The following is an 18,394-nucleotide window of genomic DNA, read 5'->3' on the forward strand; positions in this document are numbered from 1 at the left end:
ACGAAGTCTGGAAGAAAAACATTGACATTACTATAAAATGTATGTTGTTTTTGTCTTTTCGTTTTTCTCTGTTGTCTGTCTTTTCTTTACAGATGGAGTACTACCCATGATTGGTAAATCATCAATCATTGTTACAAGGAGCAGCTACTCTGCCCTTGAATCGCATACAGGATAGGAAAACCCCCTTATATCCTGGCTCCTAGGGAGGCCAAAACCTAGCCCTGATGAAAGTCCAGGACCCATAAGGCCAGAATAGGACTGAAACATGTTGGCACTAGGGTCTTAGGACCATAAGACTCCTTATAAGACCCAACCTTTATTTTTTAGTTACCCAAACAGACCCAAGAATAAAGGGAAACCGGGGATCTGTTTGAGGTATTTTAATTTATTCAGCCCCCCAGGTCACCAACTTCTACCAAGAGCTCCCAATACTGTGGTTGAGCCCACCCCGACTTTTAGGCGTCGGGGTGACCCGATGATGAAGCATGACACCACTAGGGTGTGTGAGGGTAAATAAACAAAAAGGAAGACTTTTCCTTGCTCACCTGTTGGTGAAGACGTAGGTATTTACTCTAATTAGATCCTTCACATCTCTCCCCACTAACGTGCACCAATATCAACCACGGTTGATCCGTTAGAGTAATTTAAGTGAGTAAAAAACCCCCACGAAGGCTGCCTCGGTGTTTGTCGTCGGACCATGACGTCGAGAAATGCTCTTTGTGTCATCATCCAATCCAAAGGCTCTTAAAGAAAGAGAAGCAAAGCTGTTTATGGCCGAGGGGAAGAAGGAGAAGAGAGGTCGGAAGAGGACTAAGTTGAGGTTGAAGTCACCGACTCTGCACACCTTGAGGTCGTCCAAAAAGCATAAGAAGAAGCAGTGACACTTAGAAGGGCATGTCATCGAAGTCGGCGTCCACGGTCCAGCAGCATCATAGGGAGGATGGCGTCTCCCCTTCTCCTTCACCTTAGGTATCTCTGGTGCACTCTCCAATGCAGAGGGACTCTACGGGGCCCTGGGAAGAGTCTCCTGCACCTCTGGCCTATCTGATCCCGGGACCGGCATCTCTGGCGCCGGAACCAGAACCCACCTTTGCCGGCTCCAGGTGTGGATTCATCGCATTTTCTAAATGCAGTGTATGGCTTGTTTGCCAGGGCGGTTAACCAATCTGGCGCACCGGCTGGCCCATGGGACCGCTTTCCTATAATTTGGGCTTTCCCCAACATTATGCCCAGGCACCCTTCTTGCCGTTCATGCTATTGACTCCGTCTTGGCCTCTCCGGGTGCAGTGTCGACTTCGGTCAGCGCCACTGCTCCCTTCTGAAGAACCTCCATCGCCGCCGGCTCCGAGATCTCCGGCACCACGTCTAGCACCGCCGATGCTGATTCAAAAGATCCGATCAAGGATGCGATCAAGGAGGAAGGCTCAGAGGCTTCTGGAAGATGGAGGAATTCGAGAAGCAGCAGGCTGATGAGGGGGAGATACTAGACCCTATGGAAGACTTTACAGAGCTACAAAAGCCAGTGGGCTTGACACATCGCCAGAGTAGGAGCTCTCCTCTTTCAAAGCTCTTCCTTCTTAGGATGTGGACTCCTACCATTTGGTCATAAGAAAGGTTGCTGGCAGTTGCCAATTGTGGAGCTCAAATCTAATATTTTAACTGAGATTCTGCACTCTCCTTCATCTGCATTTTTAGCATCACACCCTTCGCCTGAGAGCTTGGTGGTTCAAGTGTCTTTTTCCTCTAGGCAATCCACTCCAGGGTATAGGGACTCCAAGAAGTTGGAACAATCTGCAAAGAAGGTGTTTTCATCAGCCAGCATGGCCTTGAAATCAACTAATGCCACATGTTTACTGGGGCGTTACATCAATGAATTGATGGATTCTGCTAAGGATGTAATACCTGAGTTGCCAGAAGATGTCTGGGGTCACTTTGCTGATGTACTGTCGGACACACAGGCTGCAGCCCGTCAGGGGATCTAGTCTGGGCTCTATATGGCTGACTCGGTTGCCAGGGTAATGGGCTCTTTAGTGATGACTAGGAGGCATGCCTGGTTGAGAGGGTCTGGATTCTCTCCCGAAGTCCAGGCCACGCTGTTGGATCTTCCCTTTGAAAGCTCAAGACTCTTTGGGACCAAGTCTGACTCAGCTTTACAATGATTTAAGGATAGTAGAGCTACTGCTAGATCCTTAGGCTTGCAATCCCTGCCTAGGATTTGTGTTTCCAAAGATTTCAGGGCTTTGGGAATGCAGCTTCATTTTGAGGCCGGCAGCAGCAGCAACAACAGAACCCTCTGTATAGGTCATACAGAGGGAAGGGAAGAGGTCATCTGCAAGGGGCTGCTCTCCAACAGGTCTCCTCCCCCCTGTCCCCACCACTGGCTCGATCAACTTACTGAATGCATATTTTCATATTCCCATCCTGAAGTCGCATCGGAGGTATCTCCGTTTTACGGTGGGGTCTCAGCATTATCAGTTTCCAGTCCTTCCGTTCAGTCTTATATCCGCGTCACGGGTCTTCACAAAAGTGATGGCAGTGGTGGCAGCGCATCTCAGAAGGTTGGGGATTCCTGTTTTCCCCTATCTGGATGACTGGCTGGCTGTTCAAAGCATGGTCGCCAGAGATGGTGCTTCATCATCTGCAATTAACAACTCGACTGTTGTTCAAATTGTTTTTTTTTCGATAAATGTACCCAAATCTCACCTGGTGCCATCTCAGTGCAACCTGTTCATAGGGGCAGTACTGGATACTACTGTGAGCCGTACCTTCCCGCCTCCTCCAAGGGTTCTGGACATACAGGCTATGATACCACTGTTTCAAAACTGAGAGGTTTTTTCAGTCCTGAAGGTGCCACATCTGCTCAGTCTGTTCGTTTCCTGCACACTGTTGGTCAACCATGCATGCTGGCACATGAGGGCACTCCAGTGGTGCTTCCGCAGACAGTGGTATAAACACAACGGAGATCTCAGGGAGGTGGTCAGAATCTCCTGAGACACTGCAGTGGAGCTGTCTTGGTGGATTGTTCCAGGCAACCTGTCTCAAGGGAAGCCTTTTCAACCTCCTTCCCCGGTGGCTACAGTGATAACGGATGCCTCTACTCTAGGGTGGGGAGCTCATCTGGGGGATCTGGAGATCAAGGGCCTTTGGTCTCCAAAGGAAAGATTGCTTCACATTTTCTGGAGCTGCGTGCTATATGTTTGGCTCTCAAGGTCTTTCTTCCCTCTCTTCGCGATCAGTCAGTTCAGGTCTTTACGGACAACACTACCGTGATGTGGTACATCAACAAACAGGCAGGTGTAGGGTCGTATCGTCTCTGCGACTGTGGTCCTGGACTCAGAACCACCAGATCTGCGTAATTGCAAATCACCTGGCCGGGGTGCTGAATAAGCATGTGGACAGTCACAATCAGCAATACACGGCCGATCACGAGTAGTATCTTCATCCGGAGGTGGTGCACCGCATTTTCAGGATGTGGGGGTTCCCTCGGGTGGACCTGTTTGCCACTCACAAGAATGTGCACTACCCGTCGTTCTGCAGTCTCCAGTATCTGATGCGTGGAGCATTGGGGGACGCATTTCAACTAGATTCAAGTTATTGGCTTCTTTACGCATTTCCTCCCATACCCTTGATTCTTTGGGTTCTGAGGAAGATTCACCAAGACCGGGCCCAAATCATATTGATTGCCCGGGATTGGCCTAGAAGGGTGTGGTACACAGACCTTCTTCAACTTTCATCACACTCTCCTCTCTGTCTCCCTCTCAGGGCAGACCTCCTCTTGCAATAGCAGGGGCGGGTTCTACACCCCCACATCCAGAGCCTGCACCTTCATGCCTGGAGATTAAACGTGGTAACCTGAGATCTTTCTCTCTCCCAGCGGATGCGCGGGATGTTATATTGTTGGCTAGAAGACATTCTACCAAATCTGTCTATTTCAGTACATGGGTTAGATTGTTAAATGGTGTGGAGAGAGTTCAATTGATCCTTTGAAGGCCCATTTGTCTCATGTTTTTCTCTTTCTTTGGCTCAACAGGTTTATGCTGTGGCAACTGTTAAGGGCTACTTGTTGGCCTTGTCAGTCTTTATTTGTTTGACAGACTAACCATTGTTGTTTAGGTCTCCCATAGTCATGAGATTCACTAGGGTCTCACTAATAGATTTCCTCCCACTTCTTTTTATAATGCCTCAGAGGGATTTAAATATGGTTCTTACTTTCCTAATGGGGTCACCTGGCGAGCCTCTCCATAGTTGTCCGTTGAGGTTCCTCTCAATAAAAACAATTTTTCTGATTGCGGTTAAATCAGCCAGGAGGGTGAGTGAGCTGCAGGCTCTTAGTTCTAAGTCTCCTTTTACCACTATCCATGCAGATAAGATGGTTCTCAGGACCAGAGCTCCTTTCCTGTCTAAGGTGGTTATCCCTTTTCATCTAGGGCATTCCATTACTTTACCTACTTTCTATCCTCCCCCTCACCCTTCCAAGGAGGAGGAGAGACTTCACTGCCTGGAACCTAAGAGAGAGGTCAGCTTCTACCTGAACAGAACCAAAGACTTAAGACTGAATGAGCAGCTCTTCATTGGCTATGTGGGAAAAATTAAGAGCAAGGCTGTCCACAAGCGAATGCTGTCCAGGTGGATAATCATGTACATCAAGATCTGCTACGCCTTGGCCATGAAGGAGCTGTCTGAAAGTATTAGAGCTCATTCCACTAGAGCTAAGTCTTCTGCTTTGGCTAGCGGTGTACCTGCTGAAGACATCTTTAAGGTGGCAATTTGGCTCTCCCGCTGCACTTTGGTGAAGCATTACTGCTTAAATTTGGAGGTGAGGAGGAACTGCCATTTTGCACCTTCTGTGCTACAGGATGTTTTGGTATCGGTAGGGGGACACCCTTCCTCCGGGAGCTGGACTGCTTGGGATTTCAATTCAAAAGGTGAGGAATCCACAGGCAGAAGAATACATCAGAAGAACAAGTTACTTATCTTCGGTAATGCTTTTTCTGGTGGATACAGTAGCTGACTGTGGATTCCTCACCGACCTACCCTGCCTACTTATACCGAAAATAATTTTGGGCATGACATTTTTGTATTTCATTGTCATCTGAAATGATATGATGTTTGCTGCTAAGAAATGTCTATTTTTTAGAATTTCCAGTTTTCTTTTTTCTTGAATCATATACTTTGTATATTTGTGCATCTATTGTACACTGTGTATACTTGAAAAATTTTGTTGGTTCACCCGTTTGCCACAAAGACACGGAAACAACAGATGGAAATGATGTCAGCACGCCAACGAGGTCTTCCTATGGTTCTGATGACATCACACAGAATCGCAAGCGGACCCGTGATATTGAGACGTCCTCATCAGTGTGGGAGAGCTATGAAAAAGGTTTCCATGGAATGCTACGCAAGGGGTAATTCCACAGGCAGATACTGTATACACTAAAAAAAACGTAACTGAAGGTAAGCAACTTGTTCATCTGAACGATTCGGTCTGCGAGAGTCTTGAGAGACTCTTGCAAGAATGCCAATTTAAAAATAGAGCGTTCTGAGTGACCCAGTGAGCTTAATTTCCCTTGGGCCGTCTTGCCCCCATGGGAGTCAGAATCCCTCGAGAGCTGTAAACGGCTACCAGCATCTTGAGAAAAATGTTGCTGACAGCGATTACAAGACTTGGAGACTTAGCCCCTGTCCAGAAAATGTTAAACAAAATATAAGGGGGCAAGGTAGGGTTACTCTGATGCTCTAGCCCCATAGGCATGACCCTGAGAACTGAAAGAAAACTCAGAAATATTGCAGCAACAATGGGGGACTCCTGCGGGATCGTGAAAAATACAAAAACAAGCATTTGCAATGCAATCTGTCTCGCATTTGTGAAAGTTTGAATTTTTGGTGTTGGAAATGTGTTTTTTTCATTATTTATGTTGAGTTGTTTGTTGTGAAGTGGAAGTATGTTGTTTGTAGCAGAATTATGTTGTTTGAATTTGTGGAAATGTGTGGTTTGGAATTGTGTTTTGTATAGTATATTTGTGTATTATAAATAATATGTGGCATGGTGAAGAGATAGGATTGAGAGGTATATAAAATAGAAAGTAAGAATGAGAGGAATTGGTAGGTTGTGTAAGAAGTGCTGAATGAATTTTAGGAATATTAATATAAATCATGTGTGAGAAAGAGAGATAGAGGGGGATAGAATGTTATAGAAGTAAAAAGAGGCTTTGGTTGTGTATGTAGGAGATAGTGAAATAAGAGGATAATAGTGTGTGTGGGGTGTGAAAATGTGTGGCACCGAGTGAAAGTATATTGAGTGTAATTATGTATTATGGTATGGAGTGTATTTGTGGAGTGTTGTTATGTGGTATTGGTGGCAGCAAGTGAAAGAGTGGTGAATGGAGTTGTGTGTAGTGGGAATTTGTTGTGTTTAGTGGAAAAGTGTGTTGTGAAATGAAAGTATCTGTTGAGGAATGTATGTGGTGTAGAATAGACTTGTGTTGATTTGAACTGTGTTTTGTAAACTCACGTGGCATTGAGTGGAAGTGTATTGAGTGTAATTATGTGTTGTGTTATGAAGTGTATTTATGTTGAGTGTGTAATGGAATTATGTATAGTGTGAATGTGTAAATGTATGTGGCAAGTAATGTGATATATATTAGATTTATATGGAGTGTATATATGTGGTACATATTAGAGTGTCACTTTGTGGAGTTATGTGTAATTTAATTATGTGGTATAAAATGAAGTGGAATGCTGTGGATAGAAATTATGTGGTCTTTAGTGTAGTGGAATTATGTGGAATTAGTTTGTGTGCTATAGAGTGTTATGTGTAGTGGTATTGTGTGTTATGTAGTGGTGTGTAATTGTGTGGTATGCTGTTGAATTTTGTAGTATGATTTGGAATGTTGTGTTGTGAATTGAATGTATGTAGTGTGTAGTGGTTTTATGTGGGGTTTGGTGGGAATATGTGTTGTGCATCAAAAGTATGTATTTAATGTATATGGTGTTGAATGGAATTGTGTGGAGTTGAATTGTGTGGCATGGAAATGTATGGCAGTGAGTGACAAAATGGTGACTAGAGTTATATGTAGTGGAACTATGTTGTGTTTAGTGGATAATTGTGTTGTGAATTGAAAATATGTATTGTGGAATGTATGTGGTGTAGAATGGAATTGTGCTGATTTGAATTATGTGGTGTGAAAAGGTGTGGCACAGAATGAAAGTATATTGATTGTAAGAATTTGTTAAGGTATGGAGTTTATTTATGTGGAGGGTTATTAATTGGTATTGTCTAGCAGCGAGTGAAAGAGTTGTGAGTGGAGTTGTGTGGAAATATGTTGTGTTTAGTGGAAAAGTGTGTTAAAAAGTGAAAGCATGTAGTGAGCATTAATATTATTTAGTGATCTTTTATTTGGATTTCAAGCTTTTAGAACGTGCTAGAGTGGTATTAGATGGTCTAGATAGCAAAGTGGCTTCTAATAAAGCAAACGTCTGAGATGGTGAAAAAGTAGCCATATGAAAGCGTTAATCCTTCTGCAGAGGTTCTGTTTGAGTACAGTACACAGCTAGACCTTAGGAGTGGGGGGAGGGGCAGGAAGAGGCTGGAATGGCTGGTGTAGAACAAAAAACAGACCTTGGGGTATATAAGAGAAGTTACTGATTTTTGGCTGTTGCTGGTGAGAGGGGAAATTACTGTGGTGACAGGAGAGATTTATTGCAGTGCTTGGTGTGTTACCTGTGCTATTTAGGCACAGGTAACACTGCAACCTTTCACCTATATCCTTCCCTACATGACATACATAACGGTTCATAGGGACTGACCTTTTACCTTGATACTACACTGCATTCAGAATGCAGGTTTTTCCCTAGTTCGAAACGCATACATTATGCATGAGGCTTCTTGGAAGCACAGCAGGATGAACATCTCCTGTATAATATACATGTATAAAGTTCAAGCCTAACATCATCCTTTAGGCCGACACAGTAACACAGCAATGTAGGACCCCTGGGGAGACCTGTGGGTATATATACATCATGTCTTGCTTAGAAAGATAGAGGAGACCGTGCCTTCCCGGTAGAAACACTGACCGGAGACGCTGAGGTTCCTGCATGCAGACGCTCCAGCTAGCAGTGTTCTAACATCCCTTGCGGGGTATCCAACTTGAGACCAGGACGGGGTACCAAATCCTCTAACTCTCAGGTAATGGGGTTGACTAGATCCTAGAGGGATTCTTGGCTTAACACCTACACCGATGCTAGGTACATTTAGGTACATCTAGTTAGGGAGACATCGTAGGAGCACGCACTTTTAGGTTGCACTTTTTATCATGTGTTTTATATACATGTATATATTCATGATTTCTGCAAGATGGTAGAACTATACCATCCCTTTACTTTTGTAGTATTGCTAATTATATATCTCTGCTACTGTCTAATGGTTGTTGCAGCTCATGTATTCTACACTAGAATAACAACTTTTCAATAAAAACTTATTGAAACGCACAGACCGTTTATTCTGTGTATCTCTGAGACAAACTAAGTGAGCATGAGTGACTGAGAGAAAAGTAGTATATTGTTTCCATGATCCTGGGGTATCAGGGTTGTCATGTTCTGAGGTTGCCAAGAACGGTTCTCTCCCCGATAAGAGGAGATTGTAATGGCACTGTGAGCTAACTGATGCAGACAGGCTAACGCATCCGGTGGGTGTGCACAGAATCAGTCTGCCACCAAACCCACAGTTTATGTCATCCAAAACGTGCAGATCCTCTATAGGGTATATAGGATCTACACGACAGGTGGGGGTTACAGAGTTCTGCATTTGATTACAATGCATCAAGCTACTATGCGTTTTCCTTGGAAACTAAAACAGTGCACCTGTGCATTGTCAGTGACATGGTCAAAGATGGCATGAAGGAGCTGAAACTGGATCATAAATATAAATCTGGTCCGAACCAGGGCCTACAAATTACATTTGGTTCCGGGCCTCCCACCCCTCAGATTCTTAGGATGTCCCTGAGAAGGTATGCAGAATGTATTTACAATAAACCTTGGTAACAACAAAGCAATGTTTTACAGTAAATAGATTTCTGCTATAGAACCATTTTACAATGCTTTTTTTCATGTACGAATAAGCTGGCACAGGCACAACCTTACTGTGATCCAAGTATTGCCTGCATACAGAAAGAGCCTGTGACCATTGAGAAAGCTGGCATAAATAAACCATAGGTACTTACATGGAACAAGCACTGGCAAGCCATGAATATTGGTATAATAAATATAAAGTATTTGCAAAGTTGTGATATAATCAAATAACTTCCATAATTTGTCACCCCATTCATAGACACTAGCTAAGGCAAGTACATTATTTTAATGCACAGGTAGATTTCTGAAGCATATCTTTCCGTTGACAAGTATATACATTATTTTTTAATTTAAAATCCACACCATGTAGTTTGCATACAGAGAGGTAGTATAGCATTAAAAATAGCTAGACATTGAAGGAGAAGCTGCTTGCCCGCCTCGCCAGAGCCATTAGTGGCCCCGGGGACGCCATCTCATCAGCCAGCTCATACGTGATGTCCCGGGGAGTCACACCCTGGGACATATCGGTTTCTCTCATCGCACCTACATGGGCATGCACACTTGTGTTTACTCCTGCTTGGTGGGACCATTTTTAAATCTCCCGCCATGCAGGAGCAAACACAAAGTTTACTGCCTGCCTTGGGACCTTTATATATGCATTACAAATTATTCCACCAGCTGGGAGTAAACTTTAGATCAGTTTCCCTGCCCACACGGACAGGGCAGGGAAACCGATAAAAATGTTGCTTGTTCCCAGAGGAAGCAGCATTAGTAGCTGCTCCCTTGGGGCAGGAATAATGTTGCCTCCTGCTGCATGTGAGGAGCCCGCTGGGGTTGTAAAAGACCTTGTGGCTCCCCCAGTGGTCTCCAATGAATGTATGATGGGATGGCACACCTTTATTAATGTGGCCACTGGAGATGGGATCCCCAGGGCTGGAAAACTCTCAGAGATAGGGGCATGGAGGCTCCTACCCATTTTGAATAATTTCAGCCCCAGAGTGAGTTCCATGGGGGCATTAGAGGCTCAGTGCATGGCCCCCCTCCCCATTTAAACTAAATTTGGCTCTGGGGGATAAGGTCCCCAGGAAAAATAAGGTTAGGGGAGGGGTACTACACGGCTACTCTCCACTGTAATTTTTAAACAAGGACATAGGGGAAGAGGTCTCAAAGGTCTAACAAGGATGAAGGCGGTGGGCCACGTTACCACCCCACCCCTTTCATTAAAAAAGGGCCCTGGGGTATGGCGGACCCCAGGCCTAAGAAGGCTTGAGAAAGGAAGTTATGAGGACCCCATCCCCTTTAATTGTAGCAGTGGCTTGGGGGGATGGGGTCACCAGGGCCTAATAAGGCTCAGCGAGGGGGGCCATACAGGCTCCCCTCTGCCTTAATTGAAAAACCAACATGGAGAATCAAATCTGAGTAACCCAGAACCTGGTCAGGATGGTTGGCAACAAGAGTAATCATAAGATCTCTTTGCTGAGGCTACCTTAAAAGACATGAACCATCTTTAGCAACATATACTTTTTCAGATATAGATTTGCCTTGAAATTTATTTATTTATTTCACTTATAAAGCGCACAAATCACCCCATAAGGGTATCTCAGCGCTGGAGCCACACAAGTGAATGAGAAGACTGATTTAGAAGAGAGATGTTTTCAGCATTTTCCTGAATGCCAGGTAATCTGTACATTGTCGCAGGCGGAAAGGGAGATCATTCCATAGGCGCGGGGCAAGATGGTAGAAGGCCTTACCGCCTTGTCGAGCCTTTCTAACGCGAGGGACTGAGATTAGGGCTTTGTCTCCTGAGCCGAGGGGTCTGAGAGGAACATAGTTAACAAATTTGTCATTGAGATAACTAGGACCTAATCTGTTTATGGCTTTATAAGCCATACAGCATATTTTGAAATGGGTCCTTTTTCGAATGGGTAAACAGTGTAATTTCTGCAGCTAAGGGAGGGAGGCTGTTCTTGAGGGGGCATTGGTCACCAAACGGGCTGCTGTGTTTTGGACAACCTATAGTCTATATATGTCCTTTTCGTTAGCTGAGATCATCAGCGTGTTACAATAGTCTAGGCGGCCTAAAATTAGTGACTGTATCAGGGTTTTCCTCGAGGACATTGGTAGGAAAGAAAAGACTCTTCTGAGCATGCTAAGGTGGTGGAAGCAGGCTCCGATAGTGGAGGAGACATGGTGTCTCAGAGTGAGTTTTTGGTCTAGTCTGACTCCAAGGTTTTTTACCACTGGTTTAGGGCAAGGGGTGGGACCTAGTTCCTCTGGCCACCAACTAGGCGACCATGACACAGTAGCATCACCAAATAGCATTATCTCGGACTTCGTAGCGTTCAGTTGGAGAAAATTCATTTTCATCCATTCAGCTATAGATTTCATTCCTTCGCTAAAGATGGCTTGAATATTCGGGCAGGATTTGTCAAGTGAAAGGAGTAGCTGGGTGTCATCAGCGTATGATATAGGGATGAAGCCCAGTTTTCTCAACAGTCTCGCCAGGGGAGCAACATAAACGTTGAATAAGGTAGGGCTCAAGCATGAGCCTTGAGGTACTCCCTTGGTAACCTTGGTGGTCTTAGAATGATAGGGGCCTAGGTTGACTGTCTGTGTTCTATCGGATAGGAAGTTGGTAAGCCATTTCAGGGCTTTCCCTGTGATACCTATGTCTTCCAGTCTATTGAGTAAAATTTGATGGGATATGGTGTCGAATGCTGCGGAAAGGTCAAGCAGCACCAAGAGCACCGCCTGACCCTTATCCAACAGCATTATGATGTTGTCTGTTACTGCCACTAGGGTGGACTCGGTGCTGTATCTGGATCGGAAACCAGATTGTGAGGAGTCTAGGCTGTTAGTTGATTCAATAAAGTGGGAAATATGGGGTATTGATGTGCTTTTCTAAGATTTTGGTGTGGAGGGGAAGGAGAGAGATGGGTCGATAGTTTGTGACTTCTTCTTGATTTTGAGATTCTTTTTAATCTGAAGTATCTGTGCAGCTTTCCAATCCGAGGGGAGAGGTCCATCCATCAGGGAGCTATTAAGGATATTACAAATGGGGTTGGCAAGCTGTTTGCCCAAGGTGGCTGTCAGTTTAGCAGGTATCAGATCTAATGGGGATCCTGATTTAGCACCTTTTAAGAGGGCTTCAGTATCTTTTATTGTGAGTAGTGGGAAATTTCCTAATAAACTGGTTGCCGGAAGAATGCGGGGAGATTCACATTCTAATTTTGGTTGAGGATTTGTGGTCGAGGTGATTTTGTTAATGATCGTGTCTATTTTCTGGGTGAAATGATCAGCGATATTATCGCACAGTAAAAACCAAGATTAGTAGTGAAAAATCCTAAAACTTTGATGCGCTTCCTCCCATAACTCACAAATTTGATGTCAGGAGGAGATAACTGTACTCCTGGAAATTCTTTTCGCATTTCATCCCCAATAAGGGTGTGTCTAGCACCTGAGTCTGCCATAACCTTTACTTCTTTATTGCCAAGTACAATTGTGCAAAAGGGAGCATCTTTCACATTGCTATTAACCTCACAGTTAGCAGAAATTCACCATCTTCAAGGTCGCAATTAATTTCCTTAATTTGATCTGTGTTTTTGTTTTTAGAATCAATACCTCTACTCCTAAATTTGTTTTTGTTCTTACACATTCTAGCATAGTGCCCCTTTACTTTACAATGTCTACACACTTGACTGATGGGAGGACATCTTTTGTCATTAGCTAAATGACCAGGAACGCCACACTTAAAACACACATAATCTTTTCTTTCCAGGTTGGAATAAACTTTATTTCTAAATTTGCTACTAATACCCTCATCAGTATTCGTCTTTTTGATGAAATGAACCTCAGCAACATTCTTTTCTGCAAGTTCTTTCATGCCTAGTTCTATGTCTTCAAAGCGATTAACAATTTCAATGGCTTTGTTAAGAGTCAAATCCTCAGCAGATAATAATTTTTCTTGCAATTTGACATCTGCTACCTTGTGCACCATTTGATCACGTACCATCTGATCATGAAATGAAGAATAGTTACACATGGATGCCAAAGTTCTTAAATCGTTGACAAAAACGTCAATTGATTCATTCACTTCTCAGAAATTTGTGTCGTGCAACCACTTTGTTAACTTTTTTCACATACAGTTTGTCAAGTTGTTCAATGGTATTGTCAAACACATCAATGTCATCCTCATCAGACGAAAGATTCGTAGAAATTGGAGCAAAGTGACTTAACATGCATCTGCCTTCTGCTTTAAAATAGTAAGCTTCCTCTTTTCTGTGCAATCATCACCACCAATGGCTTCAATGTAAGCTTCTAAACCTTCTTTCCTTTGTTTCCACTCCAGTGTAGGTTCACATGGTGTGGCTAAAAATGGGGCAGGTGCACCACTGCCCTCCATAATAAAGAGACAGAATGATGTATGAAAAACAAAATAGTGAAATAGGCAACAAATGTGTTCACCAATTTTATTTATCTGGAAAAGTGTGCGAATCACTGAAATGCTGTAGAATATTGATTCACAGCAGTTGGCTCGCACAAAAGAAAATGTGCGAATCACTGAAATGTTGGAAATGCTCAATAATTACAAAAATAACGAAGAAAAACTCCAAAGTTAATATGGAAGATTGTGGGTGTAATATTCCTCTTACCCACTAGATGCCAGTATTAGATAAGGAATCAGTCTCTAGGAAAAGGCAACAAATATAATCGTTGAACAGCCAATGAGAAATTAACTTTCTTTGCCAAATCCAATTATATGATATTGAATTAGTTGTAGTAACAGTGGCAGAGGAGTCTTTCACGTCGTCGAGAAGCAGAATAATGATTGGGCTAACGCGCACACCACCAGCTCGCGACCAGCTTTAAATGCCCGACGCAAGCGTAGCTCTTCATCACGAGCAACAAATCAGCTGAGCACCGCGAGTGCGGTCACGTTCTGCTACTGTGTCCATAGCAACCGGAGACACGCATGTAACTCTCTTTCCTTCGTCTATGTTTTTGAGTTGAAATTACCGCCAAGTGTGCCTTTCATCTTAATTATTGCCTGCGCGGTCTCACCTCGGTTTCTGCTTCTCGACGACGTGAAAGACTCCTCTGCCACTGTTACTACAACTAATTCAATATCATATCATTGGATTTGGCAAAGAAAGTTAATTTCTCAACAGCTGTTCTACGATTATATTTGTTGCCTTTTCATAGAGACTGATTCCTTATCTAATACTGGCATCTAATGGGTAAGGTGAATATTACACCCACAATCTTCCATATTAACTTTGGAGTTTTTCTTCGTTATTTCTGTAATTATTTTGCCAATAGCTGTCTCCAAATCAGGACTTTGGCCCCAAGAATAAGCCCAAGTATTTGAAAAATGGCAAAATAAAGTTCTGTAAATTAGAGCACACGACATCAAGTTTCAGCGAGTCTCTCTCTGACAGCAACCAGTCCAACGAACCTCAATCGGCTCAGCACGCATTTAAATTCAGAGGGGCATATTTACAATAACTGGCGCATCCCTGCATATCAGCAGGGATGCGCCAGTTATTGTGCGCCACAGCTCCGCCACCAAATATGCGCCGCATTTACAATGCGGCGCACCATGGGGCAAAAACGACACAGATGCGTGACGCCTCTGTGCCGTAAAAGTGGCGCATTGCTGGAGTTGCGTCGCAAGCACGAGGCAGCACCAGCAATGGTCTGGGGGGCCCTATCTTGTTAATGATGCGTCAATCCTTTCGCCTGCTTCAGGCAGGCGCAAGGTTTTGATGCAGCATGGGCCTAAAAGTGACTGAGTGAAATCTTGTAGATTTCACTCAGCCACTTTTTGGAGCCGTTCCTGCGCCAGACCGCCTACATGTGGCGCAGGGCTTTACAATGTGACGCATCTCCCAGATGCGTCACGTTGTAAGTACCCCGCACCATGGCGCATGATTTGCGCCACCGCTGCGTCACAAAAGTGACGCAATGGCGACGTAAATGAGGTGCAAGGGGCTTGTAAATCTTCCCCAAAGTGTCTGACCTCTTAAAATTCACCAACGCCGATGCTCTTCACCCTATCTGTGTTTTCAGACATGTACCAGTGCCAACACAAACCAGGGCTTCATTTAATCATCAAAACGAAATAAAGTCACCACAATATGTCCGCACAGCTCCCGGCGTGCACAGACGAGTTCCTTGGAAACCGGCTTCAGGATCTGCTGTTCCGCAGGGCTCCAGGCTTGATGTTTCAATCCCATCCTCGTCGCCAGTGAAACATTCCACGCAAGATAAGACAGGATTCAGATATATATATATAATTCAGGTAAGTTTATTTCATTAAAGCCATGAGCCCTCAAGCCTGGGCCCTCCGTCTCCTTGTGGACTCCGGACTGCGGCACTGTGTTCCAGATTCCACATGAGAGAAGCAGGACACCACGCCAGTCTTAACACAGGATCAACAGCCAGAGGTTCACAAAGAAATGAAGTAGATATTCAGACATGTTGGTTATGGTGATGCTGTACAGCGCAGTGCTTTGTGAATTTTAAATTAGATGCAGGAAATTGTATCTAGCCTGGAGCTAGGAGCCATCCTAAACTAGCATTTGCTGGGCAGACTAATTAACAAGCATTTCGTGTCTTCTTTCCAAGATGAGCAGGGAGATATATAATTTGATGTTTGATCTGAATGCACGTTTAATTTAATAGGCCTGTGACATAAAAGAAAAGTATTGAAATAAAAAGAAATAAATACTGCATTACCAAGTGCACTTTGAATGTATTTTCGTGCACTAGGCAAAGCAAACACTTTGGAATGAACGAAAGAAAAACGTACTTGTTGCACTGCTAGGTCAGTGGAAATATTTAACCAGGTAAAATGGCTCAGTGAGTTGACCACTCTCTGATGACAACTCTTTGGGACCTGCAGATTTTTAGTACGAATCCTGGCAAGACCAGCTCGGGCTTCCATTATGTCTATGTCACCCAATTGAAAACCATTATATAACTGTAAGATATGTAATTTACAGCGCTTCAAAGCTACAGAGATACAGAGGGTGTGGCCAATGGGCAATGAAGATGGCCGAATGTTAAAAGAGCTCTGGCAGCCAACCGCGAAATCCCACGGCACCCGTAAACAGATCCGCATAGTCTCACGTGCTAACAACACCCCGCAAGGAAGACACCGCTTGCGGAGAAGCCCAGATCTCACAGTACCAACCGTGAACACAATCCAGCGTACTCAAACGACTAAGCGGGTCCCCCACTAAGCAGCCTTGCGGGGAAGTGGAACCGGAAGAGAGGCTCCAAGCTGCCAAACTGGTCCACAGGCACAGCTGATCGTGCGGTGGACCGGAGCACTCTGGGAAGCTGCGTCTGGACGGACCCACTGGGAGCAATGAACTGCAAGGACTTCCAGCCCCGCCCAACTGAAGGGGAAAGAAGCGACACAAGGGGCACCGCGACGGCACCCCGGCCGTGGCTTGAGTAAGCAAGAAGGCGAGAGTGAAGGTAAGAGTCTGCGATGCTGGCTGAAGCACAGACACGATTCACGGAGACACACGGGCACATTTGAACTGGAGGTGGGGGGGGGGAGCTGATTTGGCATTACCCCCTCCCACTCCCTGCACACCCACGGAGGGGCGTAGGGCTCCCATACAACCTGTGCCGGGCTGCCCCCGCCAGTTGAAGTCCAAAGTGACCGGATTTGAATAGAGTTGTGGCCGACAGGGAGGCCGAACGGCGACGGACTCACCCGAGAAAGACCAAGTGGATACCAATGGCAGGGGAAGAGCCCGGCCATAAAACCTGTCTTCAGGAAAAGGCCCAAACTGGTGCAAATAGCTGACTACACCGTGTGAATAATTGCTGTTGGAAACAGCCCCACTCCCACTCCGCAGGGTGGTGGAGGGCCTTCCCGACACAATGGGGTAGCTTGGCTCGAGTGGTCAGGAAACAGGCGCAGTGCTAAGCATACAATATACCCATACAATAACCATGCGTGCATCCGTTCCAAAAACGACTCTACACCGTAAAAATTATGAAAATATCCTTCTTTATCTTTTTCTCTTAGTTGCTGATTGGGAAAATAAATAACAATCACAATATACAAATTCTTGAATAGAGCAGGTCAAATAAATATTTGCTGTTTGCTGAAATAAATAGGGGTGATCATAAATAACAGGGCATAAATACAAGTGCAATATATACAGACCATTAAATACTTTGAGGTAATAAATACTGTACCAATAAATACTGTACCAATAAATACTGTACACCAACAAGTCCTGTGGACCTATAAACACAGTGCAGCATTAAATAGATAAGAATTTGATAAATACAGTTTCCCCAATAAATAATTAGAAGTATACAATAACACTCATGAATCAGATGACACTTCAATACTGAAGGGCTGATTTGGCCCAGGCACAGCTTGTAGGGTTGTGGTAGGCCTGAGGGGTACTACTCCCTGGCTGAGGCAAAGGCTGAGGCCTAAACTGAGGTAGATCAAAAGGGGGGGAAATTCCAATGCCCTGGCTTCCCTCTCCACACAACCTCTCTAGGTTAGTCCCAGTTCACCCCAGGCACAGTCAGGTGGAATTCAGCACCTCCCTAGCCCCTTAGAGTAGTCTCTCAGGTCTCCACAGGGCCTAAGGCGCCCTCTACTCCACTTACTGCCCTTTTCTGATGTTCCGACGCCGCTGGAGTCGTGTCGACGCCGTGAGGCGGTTCCGGTTCGGTCTCGGCGGCCTCGGCACAATGTCAGTTCTTTGACGACGCCGGCAGGCGGTTCCGGTCCGATGTCGGTGGCCTCGGTTCGACCTCTACCTTCGATTCGACGGCGTCGGGCAGTCTCCACACGATGTCGACTTCGGGCGGCTCCGGTCCGATGGCGCTCTCGGCTCCGATGACGTCGGCCGGCCTGGCCTCGCTGTCGACTTCCGGCGACTCCGGGGTGCGATCCTCACCCCCGACCTCCGGTGCTCCTCCTCACAGGTTCCGGGCGACTCCGGAGTGCGATCCTCACTCCCGACCTCCGGTGCTCCTCTACCTCGGTCTCCGACGACTCCGGAGGGCGGACTTCACCCTCCCGATGACGCCGCTCACTCGACCTCGGTTCACTTCCTTCTCGACCCTTGGTATTCCTCTCGACCTCCGCCGGCGCCCTCTTACGACCTCAGGCGGCTCCGGGTACGACGTCTGCTACCTCAGTCAGCGCCGCTTCTCCACCTCGGGCTCCAGGTCTTCGGCTACTCGACGCCAGGCTCCAGGGAAACCAGTTCTCAGGTCAGAATCTTACTGCTTTCTTGGTTCTAAGGCCTGTTCCTGCTGTCCAGGTCCTTAGGATGGTTTT

This window comes from Triturus cristatus, chromosome 3_1 (genome assembly GCF_964204655.1).
Source record: "Triturus cristatus chromosome 3_1, aTriCri1.1, whole genome shotgun sequence".
In the NCBI taxonomy this organism is placed as follows: domain Eukaryota; kingdom Metazoa; phylum Chordata; class Amphibia; order Caudata; family Salamandridae; genus Triturus; species Triturus cristatus.